Raw genomic sequence first — 26980 nt, forward strand, 5'->3', positions numbered from 1 at the left:
CATTAACAACCACGATTTCATTAGCCTTACCACACATAAAAAAGAGAGCAAGCCTTTTTCCAGCACATGTAGAAATGCTAACTTTCCTAGCCATGATCAAGAGCCTTGTGTAGATATATAGAGTCAGAGTGTAGTAAAGTTGAATACAGTTGTGAGCACTGAGCACAAAATGCACTTTTATTATATTTGAGTGAGATCAAAACTTAATTTTTGTGGATAATGTCTGAGTTTCAGGTGCCTACCTCATTTGACTTTGTACTATTTAATACTTGAAAATGTAGCTATGTTTCATGCCAGAGACAAATGAAGCATTTATTTTTGTGTTCTTTAGGCCAGTGCCTTGTCCTTATTTTACTCAGCTGCACTTTATGCTACATTTAAAGAATTGTTTGTTGCTACAAAGTTCATTAAAAGTTGAATGAACTATCATCTTAATTGTCTTTATTGTTAGTTAGCTTAAACACTTCAAGCTGGAAGCTAATGATGTTATACAGGGCTCGAGACTGCGACCAAAATGGTCCCATATGCGACCTTTTTTTCATGGTTTGCGAGTAAGAATTTCATCTGGTCGCATTCGTGCGAGCGCATCAGTTGTATTGCTCCGTGTTAGACATTGTGGTTGAAAGTCGTCCTTTTTTTCACTGGTTTAGTCAGCCGCCTCCACCTGCTCTCTCTCCTGTTGAGACAGCGCCATCGCGTGCACGTAAGCCGTCGCGTACACGCGCAGCGCACAGTGCACAGAAGTTCAAGACAACAAGACTAGCGTTTCGCTATTATTAAAAAGGAAGCGGTCTATTGCTGATTTTTTCCACAAACCAAATAAGGAGAGAGAGAAGGAGACTGATAGTGAGGTAGAGCCAGCAAAAGGTGCCGAATCGGACGGTAGGCCTACTGTTGTTGAGGAGGTCAGGGAGGGACCCGCCGAGCAGCAGGTGAAAAAAAAAAAAGTACTGCTTTCAACCACAATGGCTGACACAGTACCCGTGGTTGCGGTACGAAGGGGGAAGTATGGTGTGTGTCTGGTGTCGACAGTGTGGCCCGTCTGTTGCAGGCAACACTAAATTTGTTATGGGGTCGACACAGTTTAAGCTGGAAACTGTGAAGTTACACAACGACAGCATAAAACACAAAACCTGTCGGGACCAATGCATCACCCGAAACACCGCGCCACTCCCGACTTTTTTTCAACGGATGGATGAGAGTAATCGCTCAACAGAAGAGCACGAAATGGCCATTAAGTTTAACACTGCCTACAACATTGCCAAAAAGGAACTCCCGTTCACACAATTCAAGTCCCAGATCGCACTGATGAAAAAAAACGGGCTGAATGTGAACGCAACCTACGCCAATGACAAGGCATGTGCCCAGTTCATAGGAGTGATAGCTGACAACCTCCGCGAAAAGACCGGGAATAAAATTGCCTCCGCCCCCTACTTATCATGTCTGATAGATGGAGATACCGACGTCTCCACCAAAGAGTGTGAGATTGTCTATGCCCGAACTATTGACAATGGAAGACCGTCCAATATCCTGATTGGCCACCTTGAGATTGAACACGCCCATGCAGAAGGTAGTGTGTGTTTCCATATATAATGATAATGAAAAATGCTCTAAAAATAATAGTAGCCTTATATTTAGAATTTGGTCTGTACATTTTAATAAATAAATAAATCAATAAGTAATATTAATGAATAAATACATACAGACATATGTGCCTGTTTCATTTAAGGCATTTATGCTGCAACAAAGAAAGCCTTTGCTAACCTTGGTCCAAAATGTGAGAACTGGCTGGAGAAAACGTAGCCATGGGGGCAGACGGTGCGGCTGTTAATCTGGGCCACAAAGGTGGCGTGATATCTCTCCTCCAAGCTGACGCTGGGTCCTTTGTTGTCCCATTCCACTGCATGCCACACAGGTATGTTGTAATGTAACCTACATACATTTTACATACATTTAAACTCTCCAAATTGAATCATTTTATATTATAATTTTATATCCCGTTCTGTCTAAAGATTGGAGCTGGGGTTGTTGAGTGTACAAAAGGATATATGTATGATTGGGCAAGTATATGACCTGCTCCACCTCATCTGGAAAACGTACCACTTCAGCCCCAAATCAATGAGAGAGCTAAAAGCTTTGGGAGCTGAAATCGGAGTCACAGTCAATGCACCCAGTGGAGTAAAAGGCACAAGGTGGCTGCCCCATGTGTCCAGGAGTTTGAGCACATTCCTAAAACCAGGGAAGGATGGCAACCTCCAGAGCTCTGGACAGTTTACAGCAGTGTATATGCACATGGACCACCTGGCAGGTGCCTCAGCCAATGCAGACATAGCTGGCAGAGCAAAGAAGGTTGGTGTTATCTGTTTTCAGTTGGACAATATTTCATTATTGAAATCATTTTTAACTTTGGTGTTGTATGGGAGTTGAGAATGAGAACTACACTGATATATTTGCAGATTAAAGCCACCATGGAGGATGGGACATTTGTGGCATTTTGCCACTTCCTGTCAGACCTTTTCTCTTCCATCAGCCGATTCAGTCTGCTGCTCCAGAGAAACGATGTAATCCTACCCCAGGTAAGGGAGACAGAGAGAAAAGGGGGCCAGGGGGTGAAAGATTTTTTTGCATCTTCCCCTTTATATGTTTTTTATATGCAAGTAAGAGAACAACTATGTCTTCCCAGGCTGTTAGTGGCATTGAAAGTCTCCTCGCTACCATAGAAACTATGGCAGCAAGACCCAAACCTGATGGTAAGCTGTCTGAGTTCCTGGCAGCCATGAAGAGGCAACAGAAAGGAGGAGAAACTGGGAGACAGGAGTTTAAGTATCAGGTACACATACAGTATGTACTGTATATATAAAATCTACTATTTATTTCATGTTAATAAAATGTCCATATTGTTTTAATTTTTTATGCTACACAGGAAGTCACCCTTCTTAGAGGTGAAGCTGCAAAGATGGCAGAAGGTCAACCAATCAGCCAGTGTGCCCCCAGACTGCAAAAAGTCATTGAGCTGACCTGTCTGTCTACAGTGAAACACCTGAAGAACAGATTCAGCAGCCTACTTGGTGAGTTGTTGCATTTTACCTTTACATCATACGTAAGTACACTGACATGTTTGCAGCACTGTTGACAGGTATGTATTTTCACTCTTTTCTGTCTGTCTTTTGCTGATAGAAGAGAACATAAAGGATACACCAACAGCCAAGGCAGTGAGGTGTTTCAATGTCTTCAACCATGACTCTTGGCCAGATGATAAGCTGGAGCTCTTGGACTATGGTGTAGAAGAGGTGGAGTTTCTCCTAGAGCACTTTTCCACTGTCCTGGACAGGTAAATTTTTTTGTGCTACATGTGTCATATTTCTGTTGACATTATGCCTAAAATTATGTTGATAAGGACCTTGTTTTCCTTGTCATTATTCCATTTCATACCAGGAATGGATGCAACAAAGAGCAGGCTAAAGAGGAGTTCCGAGAGATGAAAATGACAATAAAAACATCATTCAAAGAAAAAAGCTATCTTGGACTGTGGGAAGTCATGATGACAAAAGAGCCCTACTGCTCAGACTATGCGGTATACTCTGTTATTTTTTGTATATAAAAATGACATGATCTTCTTGTCACAGATATGGGCAGTTGGTTTGATCAGTATATTTGTTTTTGGGGTTTTTTTTTTTATTTTTTTACAGCATATCCTACACCTAGTCAAGATCATGTTGGTGCTCCCAATATCTGCAGCAGTCTGCGAGAGAGGCTTCTCAACACAGAACAGAATCAAGTCAGATGTTAGGGCAAGTCTGCACACTGATACTGTGGAGGACCTCATCCGAATCAGTGTTGAGGGGCCAGAATTGATGGATTATGATGCCAGGCAGGATGTTAAACTGTGGTTCTCCCAGGGAAAGAGGGTTAGGAGGCCCCACTACACGAGCTGGCCCCTCTGAGTTGAATTGCAGGGAGTGAAGTAATGTTAAAGTTATAATGTTAGTTATAAGTTAAGTTATGCTCCTGTTAAGTTAATTTATGAAAAGTGAACAGAGTACATGTAAACACAAGCATGCCGGTTGTTATACTTTGTTTTTATTTGTTTTTATTTTAAAATTATATAAAGGAGATGACCTATTTTGTCAGCCACTGCTTGTTGCAGATAAACATTAAAATATTTTGCAAATAGCATAACTCGAGTCACTGTCAATCTTTACTTCATACGAAACTAGGGTATGTCAACTGTTCATCAGCGTGCACAGTCATCATGCTGTACCCCCCCCCCCCCCCCAAAAAAAGGGTGCGACCAAATCATGTGCTGGTGCGACCAACTGAGAAAGTTGGTCGCACCAGTGCTACCAGTGGAAAAGTTAGTGTAGAGCCCTGTTATATAAGAGCAGCTGCATGCTGGTGTGATAAGCTGCATAAGTTTGCAGCTGCTGGGGGTTGTTGTTCCAAAGCTATCTCTGGATGATGGCGTATCACGTGAGTCCTCAAGTTTGCAGTGTTTCCAAAATACTTTACCTTTGCTTGCATATTGTATTAGTCTTGTCAAGCTCATTCTTCCTTTAAAGATTATAAAGTTAAAAGTATGTCCAAATGATTGCCTTCATTGCCAACGGGGCAGGTTGTAGATGTTTTTTCTCTAAAGTACTCTATTGATGCCAGTCACTTCATAACACACACTTCACTTCCTTATTGCTCGTGCCAGGGAGATGGGCTTGAGTGGAAACCGTTACAGCGTCTTAGCACCATTTATGAGGTTTAGCGAGTTACAACATGTAAGGAAAACAATGGAAAACAGCACTGTCACAAGACTGAAACATGTTAATTGATTCTTGGAATCTGTAAATCAATTCTGAATTGGTTGAGACAGAATCTATTTTTTTTTGTGCATCCCTAATATTCACTATGTCTCCTTGTCAAAATTATATCGTTTTTGTTTGATAAGCAGAGGGTGTAATCATAGTAGTCAAACAGACATCCCATCATCCTTTGTGAGCTAGTCAAAAAGCTAAAAATAAACCCAACAAGAAAATTACGGATCAATATGCCAAAAACCAAAAAGAGATTGAAAATGCTCCATCTTTTGGAACTGAGTGGCAACATTTCTGTTTTCCCATTTCAAGAACTGACAATGGTGAGAAGGACACTGACAAATGCAAGACAACTTGTAAATACTGCCAAAAGACGGTCAACTACATTACAGGAAACACATCTAACATGAGAAGTCATTCGGCACATCGCCACCCATAAAAGCTCACAACAACATACTGTGAGAAAAAATTTCAGCCAGGTGAAAAGAGCCTGAAAGAAGCATCAGGGGCCATGTTTCCCCATTACAGTCCAAGAGCTAAAGAAATAACAAGATGCATCTGTGAATATAGAGACCAAGACTTAAGGCCATTTTCTGTGGCTGAAAACAGTGAATTTCGGAGGTAGTAAACACACTGGAGGCGAACTATACAATTCCATCAAGGCCACACAAGTTGCACTGTGACAGCAGCTCTGTACCAAGAGACAAAAGCTAAACTGACACACAGCCTCAAAGAAGGAGAGTGCATCTCAGTAACAACAGATGGGTGGACTTCACAAGCCACTCAGAGCTATATTACAGTCACAGCTCATGTTATGACTAGCGAATGGGAAATGAAAGTTTTGTCCTACAGATGCAGCTTCCTTTCCAATCACACACTGCACTCAACATAGCTGAGGTTTTGAAATCTCCTGTTTTGGTGTGGGAGCTCAACATGAAGAATAACAGCCATCATGATATTGCTTGTTACTGACAATGCACAAAATATGGATGTAGCGGTGAGAGAGGCCAGACCGTCCCACCACATAACATATTTTTCACTTTGCTTCACAAGCAGGTTTGAACTTAGGCAAGTCAGCTGTCTGCTTGGTTGAGTGAGGTATGTAGCAGCATTTTTTCACCTGGTTCACCTACCACAGCTGAGCTGACCACCAAACAGAAACTGTTAAACCAGCCAGTTGGTGTGTATAAATATTAGGCATGGTAGGGTTTATGTGGACAAACCGAACCGTACGCTTTGCTTCTCACGGCACGGGGCATGTGTAAACCGTACGGTGTCCACGGTTTAAGTTTTTTTGGTGACCAGACGTTCGACGTGCGCATTGTAGCCCGTATGTTACCACGTGGTTATCATTCGCCAAAGAAGCGAAACCAAAGCAAGGAGGAGCAGCGTGTACAAACATGGCAAGTGGAAGTGAGGAAGGCGGGCCGCCTAGGCCGGACATAGAGGATGCATCATCGTCATTTAAGTCAGGTGTGTGGGACCATTTCGGATTCCGCGTCACTTATGATGATGCTGGCAAAAAAAGCGTGGATCGAACGGCCACGATATGCAAGCATTGCAGAATGCATGTTCCGTACGCTGATGGAAACACTTCAAACATGGCCAGCCATTTGCGCAGATATCACCCAAGTGTGTTAGTGGAGGGGAGGAGAGGAGCGCCTGCCAAAAAGCCCTTTACCATCAGCGCGGCATTTAAACAACCTCTGGCTGCGGACACCGCCAAGGCCAAATCAATTTCAAAAGCCATTGGTTTATTCATTGCGAAGGACATGCAGCCCTACAGCGTGATGGAAGGTGAAGGCTTCAAAAACATGGTGAAGGTGATGGAGCCGCGATATGTCATACCCACTCGGAGATACTTTGGCACGAATGTCATTCCAAACTTATATGAAGAGACAAGACAGGACATAGTTAAAGAGCTATCGGAGGCATGCCAGGTAGCGCTGACGACGGATGGATGGACTTCCAGGTCCACGGAAAGTTACCTGACAGTGACAGCCCATCACATTACGCCCCAGTGGGAGTTAAGAAGCTGCGTGTTACAAACGCGCCCGATATACGAGAGCCATACCAGCGAATTTCTGTCCCAAAAGCTGAGAGAGGTGGTGGAGGAGTGGAAGTTGGAGAGGGGCAGCGGCAGTATTCCTGTTACAACGGACAATGCCAAAAACACTGTGAATGCCGTAGGTTTGACGGAGGGACTTGGGCCACAGATTTCCTGCTTTGCTCACACCGTCAACCTGGCAGCCAAAAGCGCAATATCCAATGCCCAAATCGCACGACTGTTGGCGAGAGTCAGAAAGGTGGTTACTTTTTTCCACCATAGCACTACTGCCGCCTTCGTCTTGAAAACGAAACAGGACTTGCTGACATTGCCAGATCACAAGTTAATTCACGACGTGCAAACTCGCTGGAACTCGACATACGACATGTTGGAGCGCTATGTGGAGCAACAGGCGGCCATATATTCCGCCGTGACTGACAAAGACATGAAAAAAAAAACCAAGGACATTATCCTGTTGAATGACGGTGAGACAAAGCTGGCAGAAGGCCTCATAGAAGTGCTTAAACCGCTGAAGAATGTCACCACCCTCATGAGTACAGAAACATCCCCCTCCGTCTCAATGATCATGCCACTGCAGAGCATGGTGCTGAAAGCAATGGCACAAAGTGCAGATGACAGTTCTGCCATCAAAGACGCCAAGGCAGCCATCAGCAAGGATCTCCAAAGCAGATACAGTGATCCTAGCCTTCAGGACTATCTACACAGAGCCACAGCACTAGACCCAAGGTTCAAGTCCCTGCCTCATCTAGATGAAGCCTGTGTTGACAAAATCTGGGGTGACCTCACAATAGAACTTGTGAACCTCGAAAAGCAGGTAGGCTATTCTGATGTTCTGTACATATAAAATAGGCCTAGCTTAAATGTTATTCATCATTTATAAACTGCATTTAATCTTTTTTTTTTGCTATTATAATAGATATATAATAGATGTATATTCCCACTGCCCTGTGGGAGTTACTGTAACTCTGTTACTGTCACCTGCTTCATGCCATTAACATTTCCCAAATGTCTATCGTCTGATTCTTGTTAGGCTCAACAAGCCATTGAAGCCAAGGCAAGCACTTCATCCTCAGGAGCAGAATCCGGCCCGCCAGAGACCTCTCCTCCCTCCAAAAAATCGGCCATGGCAACAGTTTTTGCAGACTTTTTTACAACAGAGGCAACAACAAGTGCAAAACCTTTGTCACATGTCATAAATGAAGAGGTCACATCCTACAAGCAAGCTGGCTGCATCTCTGTAGATGAAGATCCCCTCGCATGGTGGAGGAGCAATGCACACAAGTATCCCCATGTGGCGAAGTTGGCACAACGTGACCTGGCTGTCCCAGGCACATCTGTGCCAAGTGAGTGGGTTTTTTCTACAGCAGGGGACATTGTCACGGCAAGTAGGTCTCGTCTCTTGCCAGAAAATGTAGACAAACTGATTTTCTTGCAAAAAAATATGAGAATTAAGTGAAAGGGGGAGGGCTGTTAATAACAGTGCAGTGTTAAGGTTTATTGCAATATTTAATTGAACCTTTCTGTATTTTTTGTATTGTTTTAATATAAGAGTGGCAATTTAAGTTGAGATTTTTTTTAAATATAAGAGTGGCACTTTATGTTTAGATTTTTTATTGTTTTTAATCCATATGTTTCTTTTTTAAGCCATATGTTTCAAAGCACTGCACTTTAATTTCAAGTGAAACAATACACATATTCTCTCTCAGGGATTAGAGTTGTTGATTTTGTTTTCTGTTGAGCTGGTTGGATGGTGGGCTCATTATGTTTACAGCCTCATGTTCTCAGGCAATTGTGTGTTCTTCTGTTCAAAAGACTTCGTCTGTTCCTGTAGATGCCACCAGATGGCAGCAAACATTCCTGACACTTTTTTGAGTAATAAATGTAAAACATGTTGAAATAATCCATGTCTTCCTTCTTGCTCTATCAAAATACTAAGTTTCTGAAATAAAAGAGTGTGCTTAGAGGCAATTGAACCTCTGCATTATTATTACATTATAACTATAATTTTATACCCTTTTGCTGTATCCTAAAATATGGTTAGTTAAGGTAAATGGCAATTAACTTGAGACTTTACCCCTGTTATAAATTGGCTGTTACCAGAATGGCAAGGACCAAGGATATTACTAAAGGCACTGTAATTTCATAGTTGTGTAGTACTGTGGTAGTAAAATCTTTTCAGTGATTATTACAGTGTTCCACTGGTGTAATGGTGTGTATTATGGGGCCAAGATAAAAAGTAAAAAAAAAAAACCCAAAAAACCGTACAAAACCGTAAACCGTAGACCTCATGCCGTGATACACACCGAACCGTGACTTTTTTGAACCGTTCCACCCCTAATAAATATATATAGACAAGATCATGGATGTTGTCACCTAATGGAAAAGCTCTTTTAATTATTTTATATAAAGACTGCTACTAACTGCTGCATTGTTTTTGTTTTGAAATTGTACATGGTTCAATTGTTCATTGCCAAAGACAATTCATACCAATTTTTTGCACATGCTTTAGTCATAACTGGCTACTTATATTGTGTTCTATGAAAGAAGGAAGGCAGAAGCACTTTAAGTTGAAAACAATTTTTATATGAATAAAAAATGCTGTACACATTAATTTAATAATAAAGGACATTTTTTCCAAGTCCTTTACCTTTTTTCTTTAAATACCACAACAAATATCATATTGTGGCCTGAATATCAAGGTACTATTATACCATGAGTTTTTGGTATTGTTACATCCCTATTATAGGTATCTGACAACATTATGGAAAGGATCCCTACATGAAGGTATCCCACAAAAACAAGAAGGTATCCACCTTCTTGTTAAAGAGTAAGATCAATTTTGTTCAATCAGAAACAGCCATTATATTGCTCCCAACAAAGCCACCAGACACATTCACAAAAACAGTCATTTTTAGTCATCATAAAACACACTTCATTCAAACATGAATAAAACAAAATAAAACTCACCAAAACCTTTGTGGTTCATCTTTCCACTGTTCCAGCAATCATCACTAAATCTGGTTTGGTTAAAATAAACTAACAAACAAAAATAATTCTGATATAAATTTTAAGTAATATTGTCTACCCCTTGACAGACCTAACATTATCTCCACACTTTATACTAAAACGCAAGCTCAGCTGACTTTGTTGTTACAGGTAAGCCCACACATTAAGCACATATGCATGCTCTCTCTCTCTCGACCACATGTGTGCATTCTGTTTCTCTTCCTCTCTCTCTCTCTCTCTCTCTCTCTCTGGTCAGTTACATGACTTTGAAGCCTCAATATCAACAAATTAGATTTCCATCCCATTAGAAAATTCAAGCCTGGTTGAGCAGGGTAAAGACAACAATCATGATGAGTATTAACCTCAGTTTGGATTGCAGTATGAAAAAAATCCACTTTTTGTGTGGCATGGATAAGAAACAGCGACAATGCAGACTTCTTATAACTTATCACATCAAAAATGAAAGGCAAAAACAACAAAATTCTCCTTTTAAACAGCTTATACTTGATGAAATGTTAGGAAAACATAGTAAAGAATATGGCCAAGCATACAACCTTTGCAATTTGACATTTCCAGTAATCATAACAGAGGTTTGCAAAGCATTCAAAATAAGCCTTTTGATGTACCTCAGCCAAATCTATTACATCATTAATTGCTGCTAATTGTGATATTCACTACAGAAGAAAAAAATCTTCAGTAATATAACTGCAACTTATCTCTGACAAATTTCGTCAAACCTCCATCAACAAGTCACTTTTCAGTAATTTCACAGTAATTTACGATAATCTATGCACAAACCCAACAACAGCTGGCTTCAGTCATTGCTTAAATTCTGCACTAAATAGCAACAATTTAGTGTTAAAACTGAAGACAGACAATCGAGCTCGATGAGATTTCAGCCACAGTAGCAACGTTATAAACTTTAAAACGCCTTGTTTTGAAGATCAGCACTGCTACTGCTAATAGAGTGCTTCCAGTAGAACTGACTGTAGCAGAAAGCCAGCGGCCAAAAAAAGACCTGAAGCCCGACAGCTCTGACACAGATCCCAATCTGAGAAACATCAGACATGAAAACACAACCTCAGATTTAGCATTTATCTGACAGAAGTATTGTGCCCCACAATAAAGGAAACAGCATACAAGAGACTGTTTGACAACAAAAGCATGCATACTCACAGCACGTATATATAGCATATAATTCGAAAGTATTACATTAACAAGATGAAGAAGAAGATCTAAAAAGTAGCCAGAAATCATTGTGGGATAGCATTAACTTCATTTCTACAGCCAATAGTTCATCGTGGATTCAAGCTAGCATGCTAATAGCTAGCTAGGTCTGTAATGCAACAGTCTCACCAGACTGTCGCTAATGTTAGCGTGGCTAACATTTGCTTTCAGTGGCTCGTGGTGTTTCTCTAACCTGCATCTATGAACAAACCTCTTCTTGGTGTTCCGTGTCCTCTGCAGCGCTAGTGTATGTTTTCCAGCCGGTAAGAAAGGTTCACAGTACAAACCCCAGCCCTGTAACCACTGGAATAACTGAGACCTGGAGTAATGTTAACGTTAAAGCTAACGTTAGCTACTGAGACTACGACAGGTACTCATAGAACTCCGCAAAGAAAACGGGTTTCCACTTTGAGACAGTGTCACAAAATATGGAATCAGTCAGCGATTTCGGACTTACCAGCCCACCCTCTCAACAAATATAAATCCGACAACTGACGAGAATGATAACAGGCCCCACGTTTTAGAGTTTAAAATGAACTTCTGCATGTCTCAGATCAGTTCGCCATCTTGGATCTTCGGGGCACTCTGGACTCAACCAAACCTGGCACCATCCGGGGGAGGGTTTAAAATTTAACCTCCAAAATGAGTTATCTAATGTTTGTTTCCACATACCAAAGTCCAAAATTAGACACTGCATCCCTGTTATCCTGGAGAGATTGAAGGGATGTCATTGGTAATGTTGGCATACTTCTTCTCTTATCTCATAAAACTGATTGATAACCCCGAAGCCTCAGTGCCCACAGTGAAGTCCCCGCGTGTGTTTTTTAAGCTTTACAGATGTTCGGCGCAAAGAAGTTAAACCGTTTAATGATTTGTGAGCAGAAAATACCAATTGGCATGGAATGTCTTATTATTTATCATTATTATCATCACAAAACAGATTAGCACCTGTTAACAATCTCCACTTAATAGACATCAGAAAGTTCAGTTTTCTTTTGAAACTGTATAAGCCAGGTGTCAACTGGTCATTTTGGAGGCTCAAGCCTGTGGTGCTGTTGAATTATACTGCATTATTCTTATTAAGATCACCCTCACTGATATATATTTGGCATTTTAAAAATGTTAATATTTTAAAAAAAAAATGAATATTTTTTGTCTGTTATCATTGTAATACTTTCTATTTTTATTCTATTCTTTTAAATCTAAACCAAATTGACGTGTCATCCTGTCAAATATTAAGGTTCAAGGTTCAGGGCCGGTTTTTGCTATGGGCAATGTGGGCGACCGCCCAGGGCGCAATCTATGCGCCCTCAAAAAAAAAAAAAAAAAAAATTAATACAGACCCATATACCTACATGCAATTAATTGGGTTATGTGAAAAATGTAATAAATAAATAAATAAATAAAAAATAAAAAATCTAAAAAAAATCTGTGCATGCATCTACGCGATTTTTACATCACGTGACTGCGGTTGTTTGACGGGCGGTCGGACGGTGATGGCAAAAGGTAGTGCAAAAGGTAATGATGTTGAGTCTTCATCTTCATCATGGATCAAAGTAAAAGACCAAAGAAGCCATCAGGTGCCCAGTTCAAAAAAAGAAGAAAAGAAGAAGAGGAGAAACGGGCAAAAGATAAAGGTATGCAGATTTTTATGGGTGACGTGAGTGACAGTAGCCTATAGGCTATTTATTAGCCTCTTGCTAATAGGGGGGCAAGGGATGGTTCGCCCAGGGCATAAAACTAGCCAGGACTGCCTGTGTCAAGGTTTCATTTGTCATTAAACAAGACTGCACAATGGATTTCACAATGAAATGCAGTTGTAGCCTCCTTCATGCAACAGACACAGAAAACAAAATATATTCAAATATTAAAATAAGAATAGAATAGAAACTATAAAGTAGGCAATAAAATAGAACTAACTACATAAAGATAAGGTAATAGAAAACCTACTTTGTGATGCAACCTTTCATGTTTTAACCTTTCAACCTTGTATGCGAGCCTTTCTCTCTGGTTTGCAACCTTTTGGTTTGCAACCTAGTGGTTCATGATTATCACCCCATTCCCAAGTATGGAACTGACTGAAACCAGTCATGACTCATGCTTATTGCACAATGGCCCCCTTGGCCTTGATTATTCACATAGTGTGCCTTATAAATAATCTTTCCTTCATCTCAACAGCTGTCAGACTGTTTAATGCATCATGTAATGTAGCCCTATGTTGATGCTGTCTTTCTCAATTCTACATCATAAACCAACATTGTTTTGCACTACTGTTATCAATGCTAATATATGCTCACATTATCCATTTAATCTGGTGCAATTTCTAAATTGCATATTTCTCCCAACTGTGCAATAACACTATTTATTATCCATACTGACAATAGTATTTTTATAAACTGTATATATTGTGCATAATAGTCCTAGTATTTCTCAAGTGCAATAGTATTTCTCAAATGGATTTTTAAAAATTTTAAACAACCCTGTGGAAAGGTTTAACAAAGCTTTCTCTCCGCGCATGGACACTGCAAAAATTACAGACCGCAAACAACAAGAAGATGAATCAGTGCAACAATGTTATGCCTCACCGTCACCCTCATCAGGATCCCTCTAGGGGCGGGTCCTGTGGACAGGCAAGCCGGGCAGTTGCTTGGAGCCCCTGGCCACTAGGGGGCCCCTGCCACTTACTTACAACAACGATTATTGATACGCCTGGGCTTTCAGGGACCTTTGTTGGTCCCTGGACCTCACTTTGAGAACCACTAATCTATTTTTTCAGTATTCATCTCAACTGTCCTAGAAATTGTGCGTATGTGTGCAAAAAACAAATTTTTGCGGCGTGCACAGGTGGGGTGGGGGCCCCAGGGATTTCTTGCTTGGAGCCCCAAGAGACCCTAGCAACGCCACTGGAACCCTCGCCCTGATGATTTGGGAAACACATCAGCCTGTCAGCCTTGGAAGCTTACCTGCGTAACAGCTTCCTTGATGGCCTTTGTTAATACATTGCAGTGTAAGTGAAATGCAGTTGTATTAGTTGGAAAGAAACCAGGTTAGATGAGATGAAATGTCATGCAATCCATGCTCAAAATAATAGCAGAAATGCAAGAAAGAAAAGGCAGATGTAACCCCACTTTTTCAATCTATGTTGATGGACTGAAGGAATCACGCGGCGTCTTTTTGGTCAGGTTCACAGCATTTACTTCTCCACACACACAGCTGTCAAACAAACACAGAAATGTGGTTGATGGTGGTGGCAAACATACAGTACAGCTCCAGCTCCGTCGTTGAGATCATCAGCAAGCAAAGGGCTTACACCTCCTTTACAGTGTGATCGTATAGTTTTGTTGAAAGAATAAAAATACATTTGCATTACAAAATAAAAGGCCACTAATACAAATGTGCAGTCTTCCTTTCCATGTAACATCTCATTTTATCACCTAACCTGCTATGAACCTGTTTCAGTTTTTTTTTTTTTTATATATGCAAAAATATTTTACTTTTCTATGCAAAGGCTCTACAGCTTCCAAAACAATTAGTAAATTACAAAATTCCTTTGAACAAAAAAATGTAAACATACCTGTCAAACAAACACAAAAATGTGGTCGGTGGTGGTGGCAAACATACAGTACAGCTCCAGCTCCTACACATTGCGATAAGAATACAGTTAACACAATGAAGCAGACGCTGTACTTAAATTAGCCGCGCAGTTCATCCGCAAACACAGTGCATGAGGCATTAGACGGCTAGCTGCAAACAAACTTCACTCAACAGAACGATTTAAACACAAAATGACAATCCTGCAACAGTCACAAGACGTGGTAAGACCACTTATGTCACTTCATATGCATTCTGAATAATGTGAAGTTACTTTTATAGCTTAGTATTTGAAACAAATCACGGAGCTATTTTTAGAACGTACCGTCCGTTGAGATCATCAGCAAGCAAAGGGGCGAGCTGATTATCTCGGATCTGTAATTACCACCACCGCCACATGAAGGCGCTGCTTTCAAACAAATAAAGAGAGCCTTGCATATATACAGATATAGGATATGTGCATCTACTATATCCATTTCCTTAATGTAACCCAGGTTACCAGGCCTTATTAACAGTCCAGTTCACCAGTTGATTAATTAGACCAATAAATCAATAAATTCATATTTTCTTTTTCCATGTGACAGATAAATGACAATCTTGCATAAAATTAATAAATAGGATTTATGGTTAAAAATCATAAATGTTAACAATTAGATTAAAAAGATCAACACACACAAGTTCATTTATCTGTTTTATAAAGAGTATTTTATTTCATTTCAAGTGTGGCAAAAGTGCCTTTCTCAAAGTGTAAAAGATTCGGGTGACATGAGGAGTTCGCGTGATAGCGTAACCAATCAGACGCCACCAGGGCGTACGTGCCTTGGTGCCTCCGTTTGTTTCTCTCTCTTTGCCGGACCGTCTCCGAAGCAGTGGCGTGCTAGCCTCCTGCTGTAGACTATGCTGATTTTTTTTGTCTGAGAGGGCCAGATATTCTAAGTCTAAGTCGCTTTTATTGTCAGAGCAGAGAGCAGAGCTTTTCCTTTCTGCCATGGGTAGATGAGCGGATCATGTGTTTTGCAACAGAAGCAGAGGAGAACCGGGATCCTGGACTGATGAGAGCCGTGTATTGTGCCCTGTGCCCGGAGTGTGTGTGTATATGAACCATGAGCCTCTGGCCAGGTCTTTTCTTTTCCTTTCCCTTGTATGGATTCCTGTGTTGATCTGCAAGACATCTTCTACTGGGGATTCTTCCTGTGTCTGTAAAGGTAGAACGGGACCTCAGTGGTTGTGGCGAGCCAACCCAAAAGACAGAGACTGGAATTTATACAGGGACTGATTTATTGAGGACTGTGGTTGATATCTCATGTCTGAAGAGCTGAAAAGCTAAAATTGTTTTTTTGTTTCTTTCTACAACTTCATTTTTTCATTTAATAAAATACAACACACTTAAAAAAAACTTACCTTTGATGTGTGTGAGGTTCTTTACTCGGTCACTCAATGCATTTTGCTATTACACCCTTTCTCCTGTAGCGACCTAAACTTCTGACAACTGGTCCACAAGGTAATTAATGCACTGATGAAATAAATATCTGTATCTCCCAGTCTTTTACCATTAGTAGTTAGAGCTGAGGCAGATTACATTAACAAATAAAATAACAAAATAACGTAATAGAAAATTAAAGGAACAGTGAGTGAACATATTAATGAATTTTGGCGAACTTCAATAATCTATAATAACCCTGTTACAGACAAAGAACTCCACATATAACCACGTAAAACCAAGCCTCAGTCCCTATGCCACTGCCCCTGTCTCTGACCATGTATCAAGGGCCTGCACAGGGCAACGTTCGCTGCCTCACCAGAGGACATGGCTGACCGCGACGAGGAAGAGGGGTTTCCAGATACTGATATTACGACCCAGAAATCTGCGTCAGATGTAACAAGAAGGGTCCCATGGTCAAAGACTGTCCAGAGCTGAGCTGTGGTGTCAGCAATGACCACAACAAAGCCGACTGAGGAAAGGAGGTGAGGTAGGAGAGACCAGTGTCTGCTTTGACTCACTTGACGCATGAGGATGACAGTACCACACCCATATCCTACACGCATACTGATGCACAGAAATGTACACCAATATAGAAAGCAATTTCACATCGAGAATAAATTTAAACATCCAGTTGGTACTTATGTTAAATATGATTGACGTGCATTTCACTGAAATGCACGTCAATAATATAAGCATATATGATGTTATGCATATTTTATTTATTGTTTTAAAAAAAGGACCTTTCATTACACTTACATAATACTTGTGTGTTTACAATTGTTATTTGATCAGCTGTATATCCTGTCTTCTTCCATATTAGGTTATGCAGGGTCTATTGCATCTGTACGCCAAACAGCTCAACCTTGGAAGGGCTGTTTTCATCCTAAACCACTACACAGCTGGTGTGATCCTTTTTGGAACAGCAGACAGGGTCAGACAGCACAGCCTGTGAAGGGTAATGCTTGTTTTCATTGCTCCATCCTGTCCAGACCAGAACCTGCTAATTTGTGTAACAAAAACATTAGAAATGAATTATGTGCAATGAAAGGATTTTGTTTATGTTATCAATTTTGAGAATATGAAGTTTCATTAAAGAGAAAACTCATTTAATTGAAAATTACTTGAAGTGATGTGTTGATGTTTTTGTTTCTATTACAGACAGACTTCAGCAACTATGAGGCCATACTGTCTTTTGTAAATGTTGGGGGAGTTCACTGGAAGTTACTGGTTAGTGGTTGTTACTTCATCTGGTATCTTTTTGTGTTGCTTTGAGATAACGTTCATATATTCTCTTTAGTATGTACTTCCTGCCATGAAGGCTGTGTTCTTGCTGGACCTGATGGCAAATAAATCAGAGCAAGCTGAGTCTGCAGATGCTGCAAAAAGAATACGGTAGGTCATCCTTTTTTTCCTCATAAAGGACAGCCCTCTCATGAATTTGAAGGCAGACCTTGCAATCCTGGCAGGCAATTGATGCAGGTAACCCTAAAAAAGCCTAGCTATGTGATTTCTGATAGTCTCGCCCACCTGCTGAGGATTTTTATTAATTTGAAGGTCATTCATTTTTAAACATTACTTTCATATTGATATTCCATGTGTATTGATACACCATATCTCTTTCGTAGGGATTACATGAGGTTCAGAAATATCACCCTTGGCAAAAATGACTGGGGGAGACTCAGATGTAATAATAATCAATTGTTTAGTCTGTGAAACTTCAAAAAATGTCAATTTCTTGGGTTTGTTTGACCAAAAACTAAAATATATTCCATTTTCAATGATAATGACAAATGGTAAATGGACTGTATTTGCATCGTGCTTTTGACAATCACTCAAAGCACTTTTACAAGTCTGCATTCACCCATTCACACACACTCACACACCGATAGCACAGCATCGGGGCCAATTTGGGGTTCAGTATCTTGCCCAAGGATACTTCAACATGTAGGCTGCCGAGGCCAGGGATCCAACCTTCTGATAGGTGGACGACTTCTATCAACCTCCTGAGCTGTACAAAGAAAAGTAGCAAATCATCTTATTAAGATGCTCCAATCAGAGAGTGTTTTTCATTTTTTAAGGATTTTTGCTTAACTGAAATGTAATCAATTTTCAATATAGATGCCAATTATTTTTCTGTCACTCATCGTTTTAGCTCTGACTAAAACTGATGTCAACACCGAATCAAACTATGTGTCATGCAATGTGAGTGTAAAGGGTGATGCTACCTTTGCAAGCCTTTTTTCATCAGCCTTTGTAACACAGTCTTTGTTTGAAGCAGCAGTAATGGATTATGTAACCAGGACAACTGAGCCATTAATTGAAACTAGTCTCTCCTTGTGTCTTGTAGGTACCTGGTGGGTGGCTACCTGTCTTCAGAGGCTGTTGCGAACATGTTTAATAAGGCTGTCACGGAAACTACAAACTAGCTGTCCATCAGCAGCACTGTGCTGCTGTTTTCAACGTTGAGATTCAGTTACAAATGAAATGTTTGGTTTTCATGTGTTAACACCACCATTAAATGTTACAATTTGAAGAGGTGACGACACAGTTATTGAATAGTTGCTGATGCAGTGATTGACTGAAGTAAAATGTTGGTCACATTTGATTGGTAAGCTGCTATTCATCTGGAAAGAACAATACTGTCGATTTACCCATCGTCCTTTTATCTGCTGCTAAGTGTGCTCCCTGAGGTGTAACAGCCATCCCATGTTATTGCATGTAAAGGAGTCCATACAACTGTACCAAAAACAGTGGTTTAATACAGGTTGAAATGAGCTCATCAACCTGTGTGATGTTTGTGTGTGTCAAACTCTCCTAATGTTATCCCTAAAGCCTGGACATGAAACAGAAGGGGCACAGAGCAGAGATCAGCCCTGGTTCATCTCCATGCTGCCCCTGCTGAGGCAGGGGGGCACAGGTCCCTCACCCTGAGCGCCCAGCCTTAGCTCACCTGAGTCGGACTTATTTAATCAAAGTGTACATTTTATCATCCTGGAGGCTGAAGTGTGCAGTATTTTTTTTCCCTTCGTGTTGAGTCTGTTGCCAGTCTTATTTGGGTAAGTTATCTCTTTCAGTTATGGCTGAAGTTTCCTAATAATTTGTGATGCGATCTGGGAAAACCCGTCGGATGTCGCGCTGGCACTTTTCCAGTAAAACGTGAAAATAGGTCGAAAGTCAAAATATTGGTGAAATTGGGTTTTCATTAAATTATTATTTTACAACATCTTGTCTATCATTCCTGAAAATATCTCATTATATTTCGCTTGTTTAATATGTTGAAAACGTTATTTAAATCAGGCACGCTGTTTGTTGTCTCCTACAATGAAAAACGAACAGCGCATGAAATCCGCCCCGAACGTGTTTACACATCTACACATCCTACGAAGACGGTTTATCTATCACAGTTAAGGTGACCACATGTCCCGCTTTGTGCAGGACAGCTATTTCCATCACTTTTCACACACTTGCTTTTACAGACACTGAATGTTGTGCACATTTCTTCAGTTGTGTTTTCTTGCTGAGTGAAAGAAAATTGTTTTTCTGTGACTGAACGCTGAAACCACAAATAGAAATCAAAGCATTTGTTTATGCTCTCGCTCAGTTGTACCTGATTTTTTTCTTTCCTGCCTTCAGTAAAATCAAGTGTCACAAAGATCAGTCTCAGGTGATGCATGTGAAATGTTTTGTTGCAACTGACGAACAGTTGCAGTGTTTAACACCCCCTAACATTAGCTGTGCAACTTTATCACAGTAGAAACTAAACTTACTTAAACTGTAAACATATTGAAACTCTGGTTTCACGCAAACGTCAGTCAAAATGCTGAAATCGTGTCATGTGAGAGCCAGCTGATTATTGGTACTATCATCTGAACCTAAACAACTGAAATGGATGACTAACATGTGATCTGGGCTTCTGCATGTAGTTATTTCAGTTAAAGTGTGTCTTAAAACATCACCAACATGCCCATAAAAACACTGAAAGAGTTACTGATTTTTGTAACCATTCCTCCTGTCTTAAGAGGAGATCCTTTTCTAAAGCGATTCAAATGTGAGTGATGGGGTTCATTTGCAGCCCTATCTGTGCAAAAATGCATTCTGAAACACAGCTGAAGTGGAAGCGGGGCCTCAAATGGCAGATTTTGATTTTGGGTTTTCTTAGTGTGGAGTTCCCGCTTTGTACTTCGTCTGATAGTGTTTTCTCGGTGAGCTGCGACAAAGCCTTCACCTGACCTTTGAAACTAGTATTTACACAAAACAGAAAATTAAAACCAGTCACATTCCTTGGATGTCTACACATACTAGATGAATGATAAGCGTGGGTTGGGGAAGGGATCTGTTCAGGCCCAGTACAGTCAGCAATGATTGCAGTCAACAGTAACGTTTACTTGAAAAGATGTGAACCAATCCTTTAATGTACTGAAATTTCTCAGGAAATATTAGACTTTGGAGTATTTGTTTGTTTTTGCGTTGCTACCGTAAAGGACTTAAATATTGTTTTGATTGTTGCTATGGAAACGAAGAAAATAAATGATAACACTGAGCAGTGACGTCATCCGCGACGATCAAATCACATTTATGGAACGTAGAACATAGTGACGTTCAAAGGACTGGAACGCTGGCTTTGTTCGCTGGCCTATAAAAAGGGTTGACTTCGAAGGATCAGCGCATTCACTTTCAGGTTTCGGTGGATTCACAGGATCACACTACCGTAGAGGAGCCGAGAGCCCTGTTGATGGCGAGGATGGAGGGGCGCCAGGGTTTCTGGTGTTATCAACAGGGCTACCTGCGACGGAGTGCCGATCACCGCTGGACGCCACTGAGCAGCCGCCTCAGTCAACGACCGACGCCGCTATTTCAGTCGTCCACCGGCAGGAAAGTGAACGAGGAAGCCAAGCAGGTCTCGAGTCACTGGCAAGCATGTATGGATCGAGAGGAGCTGCTGATACATCATGCTAAAGTAAGTGATCTCCAGATGAGACTTTGCTTAAAGCTACTAACAATTTAACAGCACATTTAGAGGAGAAGAGATTTTGGCCAAAGTGCAAGTGGCTAATATGAAAGATAGCAACTAGCTGCTAGTCTAAGCTAACGTTAGCCTGAAGCTACGCAGCCGTAGATATTTTAGAACTATGCATTGTTTGTACGAGGTTTCTCTGATTTTTGCACGGATTTACTCAGAGATGATTGTAATGGTTTATAAGAGGTTTTGGTGGTTTAAAAGTGTTTTCAGTGGGTTTGAGTTTTGGTGGCCACTTTCAAGTTAGCGGGTCTCCCGCTGTCATGACAACAGCCTCCACACTCCCCTAGAGTAGGCGACAGCCCTGTTAATGGCGAGGATGGAGGGGCGCCAGGGTCTCTGCTGTCGGCTGGCAGTTGCCAGGGAGTGCCGCTTCACGTATCTCTGTTAAAATTATACTACATTTCCCCCCTTTGTGACTCTAGAGTCACATTGTCATTGATAGTTCGCACCTTGCTAATATTAGCAGAGATCCTAAGGAGCAACAAAAGATAAAGAAAATGTTCCCACTTCCTTTAAGAAAGAAAATGTAGCAACTTTCTTTAAGCTAGTGAGGTTTAAGCATTGCTATTAGGTTTCTATTTAATACACAATAATACCATACTCAATACATGATTCGGTTGTAAGATAAGTGTACATAGTTCAGTGACCCAGATTACTCCTCTTTAGTGATTATTCAGTGCTTCAGGCATGCAAGGTATATAGTCCTTGATATCAGTGCAAGTGATGTTGTTGCTTTTTTAGTTTGTGACATCGTGCTCCCGTGCAAGTGATAGTGGTACAGAAAGGTGTGTGTGTTTGTTAATGGCTCTATTGGAGGAGGAGTAGTGTGAGAGTGCACAGGGGAATCCGGTGAATGTGATGTTTCAGACCGTGGTTTATCCAGCATCTGAATGGCGCTCTCTTTAATTTGAATAGTCTTCTCTTGCTGCCATTTATGCTTGCCAACCAGATGGATATGGTGGAGGTGAGCGCATAGATCCCATTGGTGCATGTAGGTCAGAAAGCATGTAGGTAAGAAAACAACACATGACAATCGCCGCTATCAGTACGAATCCTCCTAGGAGCACTCCTATGATCTGAAGGATTTTATGCCATCACAGGTTATTCAGCCATTCCCAAATCTGAGAGAGGGTTTGATTTTTAGTGTTCCAATTTGACATTGCTACGAGTTCATCTCTTAGGGTCTTCAGGTTGTTCAGTAGTTTTGTCAGATTACCGTCTGTGCCCGTTGCCCTCAGTATAACTGTGCAACACTCATCCCCAAAATAGCTACACCTTGTTCCTCAGCCTTTAATTTATCTATTGCAAATCAGTTTTGTAAAGTCATCTTAGTTGTAGCGTGCAATTGCAAATTGATTCCTTCCAATGATATTGTTCAGTTAATAAATCGCTGTTGGTTGTACCATAGGAAGTTCACCCATCTACTGTTTCGTGCTATATAATGCCAGTTTATTATGGGGCCTACCACTGGTATCCATCCTGTCCCTTGTCCAGTCTTTATCCAGTCTTCCCCTATAGCTCGGTGCTCATCTGGCAACCCAGTAGGCTCTTGATTCCATGCCACGTATATGTTATCATATATCGGGCTATCACTCATTTGAAAGCCTTGTTCTCACCCTTTCTCATGAAAAATGGAAAACAGTGCAGCCACTTTTATTTGTTATAGTATATCGCTCTTCTGTTCCTTACTCCGAATTTATAGCTGAGTTCTCTGAGTTTCTAGCAGGTTTAGTCCTTAAAGCAGATAAAGTAATCATTGTAGGTGACTTTAATGTACATGTCGATGTTGATAATGACAGCCTTAGCACTGCGTTTATCTCAGTATTAGACTCAGTTGGCTTCCGTCAGAATGTACATGAACCGACTCACTGTTTTAACCACACCCTCGACCTTGTTCTGACATATGACATTGAAATTGGAGACTTAATAGTCTCCTCACAGAATCCTCTTTTATCGGATCATCATTTAATAACTTGTGAATTCACATTACCAGACTACGAGCCAGTAGGCAAAAATTCTTATACCAGACTCCTGTCTGATAGTGCTGTAGATTTAAGGATATGATCCCATCAGCATTTAATTCAATGCCATGTCTCAATACAACAGAGAATTCCTATGCTAACCTTTCTCCCTCCCAAATTGACTACTTGGTCGATAGTGCTACAGGCTCACTGCGTATGACACTTGACTCTGTTGCCCTCCTAAAAAAGAAGATTATAAAACAGAGGAGGTTAGCTCCATGGTATACCCCTCAAACCTGCAAAGTAAAGCAAACTTCACGAAAAATAGAAAGGAAATGGCGTTCTACCAAATTTGGAAGAATTTCGGTTCGCCTGGCAAGACAGTCTTAAAATATAAAGGAAAGTCCCCCACAGTGCCAGGGCAGCCTATGAATCTGCACTAATAGAGGAAAATAAGAACAGTCCCAGGTTTCTCTTCAGCACTGTAGCCAGGCTGACAGAGAGCCATAATTCTGTTGAACCGTGTATTCCTTTAGCTCTGAACAATAATGACTTCATGAGCTTCTTTAATAAGATAAGATAAGATAAGATATACCTTTAACCCTAACCCTAAAGTAGCTGTAATAAAACCTCTACTTAAAAAGCCTACTCTTGATCCAGGGGTTTTAGCCACCTATAGACAAATATCCAACCTTCCCGTTCTCTCAAAAACTCTTGAGAAAGCAGTTGCTAAGCAGCTGTGCGACTTTCTACACAAAAATAGTTTATTTGAGGATTTCCAGTCAGGATTTAGAGTGCATCGTAGCACAGAGACAGCACTGGTTAAAGTTACAAATGACCTAATTGCATCTGATAAAGGATTTGTCTCTGTACTAGTCGTATTGGATCTTAGTGCTGCATTTGACACCCTTGACCATGGTATCCTATTGCAGAGACTGGAGCACTTCATTGGCATTAAGGGAACTGCGCTAAGCTGGTTTAAATCCTACTTGTCAGATCGCTCTGAGTTTGTACACTTTAATGACGACGTCTGTGTGCTCGCTGAAGTCAGCTATGGAGTTCTGCAGGGTTCTGTGCTTGGACCAATTCTGTTCACCTTATATATGCCTCCTTTAGGGAAGATTATGCTATGCAGATGATACCCAGCTATATTTATCAATGAAGCCAGAAGAAACTAGTCTAACTAGACTACAAGCATGTCTTCAGGGCACAAAGACCTGGATGACAACAACAACATATGACAATCGCCGCTATCAGTACAAATCCTCCTAGGAGCACTCCTATGATCTGAAGGATTTTATGCCATCACAGGTTATTCAGCCATTCCCAAATCTGAGAGAGGGTTTGATTTTTAGTGTTCCAATTTGACATTGCTACGAGTTCATCTCTTAGGGTCTTCAGGTTGTTCAGTAGTTTTGTCAGATTACCGTCTGTGCCCGTTGCCCTCAGTATAACTGTGCAACACTCATCCCCAAAATAGCTACAGACACCTTGTTCCTCAGCCTTTAATTTATCTATTGCAAATCAGTTTTGTAAAGTCATCTTAGTTGTAGCGTGCAATTGCAAATTGATTCCTTCCAATGATGATATTGTCCAGTTAATAAATCGCTGTTGGTTGTACCATAGGAAGTTCACCCATCTACTGTTTCGTGCTATATAATGCCAGTTTATTATGGGGCCTACCACTGGTATCCATCCTGTCCCTTGTCCAGTCTTTATCCAGTCTTCCCCTATAGCTCGGTGTTCATCTGGCAACCCAGTAGGCTCTTGATTTCATGCCACGTATATGTTATCATATATCGGGCTACCATGCACACATGCAGCAGCTCACATCCTATATGTGAGCTGCATGTGTGTTTATTTTTATGCCATCTGGTCCTAATCTGGGAGGAGGTGGAGTTGCAGCCATTTTTAACTCAAGCCTTTTAATCAACCCTAAAAACCTAAACTCGACTATAACTCATTTGAAAGCCTTGTTCTCACTCTTTCTCATGAAAAATGGAAAACAGTGCAGCCACTTTTATTTGTTATAGTATACCGCTCTTCTGTTCCTTACTCCGAATTTAGAGCTGAGTTCTCTGAGTTTCTAGCAGGTTTAGTCCTTAAAGCAGATAAAGTAATCATTGTAGGTGACTTAAATGTACATGTCGATGTTGATAATGACAGCCTTAGCACTGCGTTTATCTCAGTTGGCTTCCGTCAGAATGTACATGAACCGACTCACTGTTTTAACCACACCCTCAACCTTGTTCTGACACATGACATTGAAATTGGAGACTTAATAGTCTCCTCACAGAATCCTCTTTTATCGGATCATCATTTAATAACCTGGGGTTGGGGCTCGCAGGCGAGCGCCTGGTGGCCGGGTCTTTGCCCACGGGACCCGGCCACCGGGAACCCAACTCCTTGAGAGAGGCTGGACTCTCTTCTACTCTGGAGTTGCCCGCGGTGAGAGGCGGCGAGATGGTGTGGGCTTGCTTATAGCCCCCCAGCTCAGCCGTCATGTGTTGGAGTTCTCCCCGCTGAGCGAGAGGGTCGCTTCCCTGCGCCTTCGGGTCGGGGATAGGTCTCTCACTGTTGTTTCGGCCTATGGGCCAAACAGCAGTGCAGAGTACCCGGCCTTCTTGGAGTCCTTGGGAGGGGTACTGGAAAGTGCTCCAACCGGGGACTCCATCGTTCTGCTGGGGGACTTCAATGCCCACGTGGGTAGCGACAGTGATACCTGGAGGGGCGTGATTGGGAGGAACGGCCTCCCCGATCTGAACCCGAGTGGTGTTCTGTTGTTAGACTTCTGTGCTAGTCATAGTTTGTCAATAACGAACACCATGTTCAAGCATAAGGGTGTCCATCAGTGCACGTGGCACCAGGACACCCTAGGTCGGAGGTCAATGATCGACTTTGTAGTCGTATCATCTGACCTTCGGCGGTATGTCTTGGACACTCGGGTGAAGAGAGGGGCTGAGCTGTCAACTGATCACCACCTGGTGGTGAGTTGGATCCGCTGGCAGGGGAGGAAGCGGGACAGACTTGGCAGACCCAAACGTATTGTGAGGGTCTGTTGGAAACGTCTGGCGGAACCCGCTGTCAGGGAGGTCTTCAACTCCCACCTCCGGGAGAGCTTCGACCAGATTCCGAGGGAGGTTGGAGACATTGAGTCTGAATGGACCATGTTCTCCACTTCCATTGTTGATGCAGCCGTCCATAGCTGTGGCCGTAAAGTCGCCAGTGCCTGTCGTGGCGGCAATCCCCGAACCCGGTGGTGGACACCGGAAGTTAGGGATGCCGTCAAGCTGAAGAAGGAGTCCTATTGGGCTTGGTTGGCTCATAGGACTCCTGAGGCAGCTGACGGGTACCGGCAGGCTAAGCGGGCAGCAGCTCGGGCGGTTGTAGAAGCAAAAACTCGGGTCTGGGAGGAGTTCGGGGAGGCCATGGAGGAGGACTACCGGTCGGCCTCGAAGAAATTCTGGCAAACCGTTCGGCGCCTCAGGAGGGGGAAGCAGCTCTCCATTAATACTGTTTACAGTGGAGGTGGGGAGCTGCTGACCTCGACTGGGGATATTGTCGGGCGGTGGAAGGAATACTTCGAGGATCTCCTCAATCCCACTGTCATGTCTTCTGCAGAGGAAGCAGAGACTGGGGACTTGGAGGTCGATTCGTCCATCACCCGGGCTGAAGTCACTGAGGCAGTCTGCAAGCTCCTCGGTGGCAAAGCTCCGGGGGTGGACGAGATCCGCCCTGAGTACCTCCAGTCACTGGATGTTGCAGGGCTGTCCTGGTTGACACGCCTCTGCAACAACGCATGGCAGTCGGGGACGGTGCCTT

The 26980-nt window shown here is 41.8% G+C and overlaps 1 protein-coding gene across 2 annotated transcripts in view; it reads right to left on the reverse strand.

Moving 5' to 3' along the window:
* ndst2a (N-deacetylase/N-sulfotransferase (heparan glucosaminyl) 2a) overlaps positions 1-11696 on the reverse strand; it is a 49123-nt gene extending 37427 nt beyond the window's left edge. The window contains exon 1 of one of the 2 annotated variants that reach the window (XM_076742584.1): positions 11561-11696. The gene's annotated coding sequence lies outside the window, so the exon portion shown is untranslated. Of the gene's footprint in view, positions 1-11314 lie in introns of both variants that reach the window. The other variant, XM_076742585.1, reaches the window with a different exon arrangement.
* Positions 11697-26980: the final 15284 nt, after the last annotated feature.

Source organism: Chaetodon auriga, chromosome 11 (genome assembly GCF_051107435.1).
Source record: "Chaetodon auriga isolate fChaAug3 chromosome 11, fChaAug3.hap1, whole genome shotgun sequence".
Lineage (NCBI taxonomy): Eukaryota > Metazoa > Chordata > Actinopteri > Chaetodontiformes > Chaetodontidae > Chaetodon > Chaetodon auriga.